The sequence below is a fragment of the Acomys russatus genome, chromosome 31, assembly GCF_903995435.1.
Source record: "Acomys russatus chromosome 31, mAcoRus1.1, whole genome shotgun sequence".
NCBI classification, from domain to species: Eukaryota; Metazoa; Chordata; class Mammalia; order Rodentia; family Muridae; genus Acomys; species Acomys russatus.
The window spans coordinates 31,040,588-31,043,882 of record NC_067167.1 but is presented as its reverse complement, the minus strand read 5'-3'; the positions used below and the strand labels follow the sequence as shown (position 1 = coordinate 31,043,882).

The following is a 3,295-nucleotide window of genomic DNA, read 5'->3' as shown; positions in this document are numbered from 1 at the left end:
TCAATGATATTATTTTGAAATGTCCTGGTAACAGTTACAATTTGTAACAAAGTTTTTTTAGACTTGTTTCACTGAAGTGCTTTCTTCCTGAGTTTGTTCATTTAGTTAATTATGCCATTTATATGTTCAAGTGGGGTCTAACAATGAGCCTGAGCTTAGGATATTACCAATTCCATCAGCAGCATCTTTACAATTATACATCACTCACTTTTCCCTTCCTTCCATCAAGTCATAAGGCAGCTCAGGATGCTACTATCTGTCCCTTGGATTGTTCTAATGATGTTTTCAATGCATGACTGAAGGTAGACCTGTTTTCCTGAATCTAGGTCCTTAGTCAGGTAATTGAGTAGTTCAAATTCCCAGTGGTTCCTCAGTAGATTTCTTTCAGATCCTCAAATTGGCTGAGTTCTTGGTTATGTCCAAACCCTTGCCCGTGGTTTGTTGTTGTTGTTTGTTTGTTTTTCTTTTCAGTTTTAGAAACACTTCTAAAGTGTATAATATAATGTAAGTTGCATCCATAGCAGAATAGAAGAAATAAAGAATGAGCAAGGTCACCAGAAAGTATGGAGGGGTGCGCAAAGCAGTTCAGAAGCTGATTTCAAAATCTTACTACTATGTCATTTCTTTGATGCTTGGACTGGTATGCACTCTAGGATCTGATGGTGACTTCTCGAAGTGAGCCAAGCATAACTGGCCTGTATACTTACAGTCTAGTAAAAAGTGAAACTTCATCTGAAGAAGGTAACCAAGGTGGTGAAGAATTTTTAAATGTGCAAAGGAGAGTTAATTTGTTTAGAGTTATATATGAACTGCCATGTAAAATAGGAGTTAAAAATATTTTGTGTACATTTGTCAGAAGAAAGATTGTGAAAAATGGCAAATGAACAGAAGCATGGAAGGCAGAAAGTCTCAAAGTTAGGATCATTGGTCTAAAGACTAGAACTGGGTATCAAGTCTCTTCTTGGTAGCCTGCTATCCTTCCTCTGAGTGCCACCAGGTCTCCCCATCCAGGGGATGTGGTCAAATATGGGGCACCAGAGTTTGTGTGAAAGTCAATTCCCACTCTCCACTCAACTGTGGAGATGTCCTGCCCATTGGCTAGATCTAAGTAGGGGTTCAAAGTTTACTGCACATATTGTCCTTGACTGGTGCCATAGTTTGAGCAGGACCCCTAGGCCCAGATCTGCCCGTCCTAATGTTCTTCTTGTAGGTTTCTAGGACCCTCTGGATCCTTCTATTTCTCCATTATCCTATGCTTCTCTCACCTAGAGTCCCAATAGGAAATCTTCCCCTCTGTTCCACTTTCCTGGTAAGTGAAGACTTTCATGGGACATGCCCCTTGGGCTAGTGTCCGGATATAAGTGAGTATATACCATTTGACTCTTTCTGCTTCTGGGTTAACTTGATACCCTATGAACATATACAGGGGGAGGACGTCCCCCTCAGTCACAGTCATAGGGGAGGGGAGTAAGGGGAAAATGGGAGGGAGGGAGGAATGGGAGGATACAAGGGATGAGATAACAATTGAGATGTAATATGAATAAATTAATAAAATATATGTTAAAAATAAAGTTATTCCTGTGCATCAAGAAAAAAAGAGACTAGAACAGGGAGCTGAAGAGATGGCTCAGTGGTTAAGAGCGTTGCCTGCTCTTGCAGAGGACCTATGACTCCCAGCACCCACATGATAGCTCGCAACTATCCAACACCTTCTTCTGGCCTCTGCAGGTGCCAGGCACATTCATGGTGCATAGACACACATGCAAGCAGAACATCCGTACATGTAAAATACAAAAATTAAAAGAAAAGACTACAACCACCTCCATTTGTAAAGAAGAAAAAGAAGAAGAAGAAGAAGAAGAAGAAGAAGAAGAAGAAGAAGAAGAAGAAGGAGAAGAAGAAGGAGATTAAGCTGGAGTTGAAGAACAGAGCCCCAGAGGAGGTGACAGAGTTAGTCCTTGATAATTGCTTGAGTGTTAATGGGGAGATCGAAGGCCTGAACGGCACCTTTAAGGAGCTGGAGTTTCTTAGTATGGCCAATGTGGAACTAAGTTCCTTGGCTCGGCTTCCCAGCTTGAATAAACTGAGGAAGTTGGAACTTTGTGACAATATAATTTCTGGAGGTCTGGAAGTCCTGGCAGAGAAGTGTCCAAATCTTACCAACTTCAATCTAAGTGGAAATAAAATTAAAGATCTCAGCACAGCCAAAGCACTGCAAAAATCTTAAAAATTTGAAAAGTCTTGACTTGTTTAACTGTGAGATTGCAAACCTGGAAGATTACAGAGAAAGCATTTTTGAACTGCTGCGGTAGATCACGTACTTGGATGGGTTCGATCAGGAGGACAACGAGGCTCCTCACTCGGAAGAGGAGGACGGTGAGGATGGAGATGAAGATGAGGAAGATGAGGAAGAAGATGAAGCTGGTCCACCTGAAGGATATGAAGAGGAGGAAGATGAGGATGAAGATGAAGCCGGTTCAGAAGTCGGAGAGGGAGAAGAGGAGTTGGGCCTCTCATACTTAATGAAAGAAGAAATTCAGGCTGAAGAAGATGATGAGGATTGCGATGATGAAGGGGAGGAAGGGGAGGAAGAAGAGGGTGTGTGGGGAGAGAAAAGGAAGCAAGGTGCTGAAGATGATGGAGAGGAAGATGACGACGAGATCCCAGGAAGAGGATGCCTGGCGCTCACGCTCCTGGACTGGCAGGAGAGCGATCACGTGGTCTTTGTTTCTTTATGTATGACAGCTGTCCCTATAGGAGATGGTCTGTAACTTTTTATAGGAAAAGTGCGGTTTTACTATTTTGGCCTTGTCGGTTCTGATTAAGATTTGCTAGTCTGTTGATCATAATGTACGCAGAACGAATTTTCTTTCATCCTTCCATTGTGAGATTCTCCAGCATTGTATTTAGAGTCTGGATTTTTATAATGCATGCTTAATGTACTGGACATTTTTAGCCCATAATTAAAACATGGTTGCTTTTTCAGAGGTGTGGTTTGGTGCATTTCATTTATAATGTTTTAAAGTTATTTACAAATTAACAAGTTACACTCAGCTGTAATTGAAACGGCAATAGTCTCCGGAATGATAAGACTGATGTTTTTTTTTAGAGGGGATCCAAATATCATTAGTTTGAAGGCAGTTTTCTGGGGTAGGGTGAGGGCACTGGGGGGCTTTCCGGTCACAGTTTTGAAAGCAGAAGCAGGAGAGAAGGTTCTCCTCAGCGGCATAAGTCATGGAGCTTCTGTTCCGTGATGCAGCCTAAGGGTTCACTGAGCCTGATAGTAATGTGAGTC

General features: G+C 41.9%; 1 pseudogene; it reads left to right on the top strand.

Annotated features, from left to right (window-relative positions):
* Positions 1 to 1,885: 1,885 nt before the first annotated feature.
* On the top strand, positions 1,886 to 2,771 carry LOC127183620 (acidic leucine-rich nuclear phosphoprotein 32 family member E-like; annotated as a pseudogene).
* Positions 2,772 to 3,295: the final 524 nt, after the last annotated feature.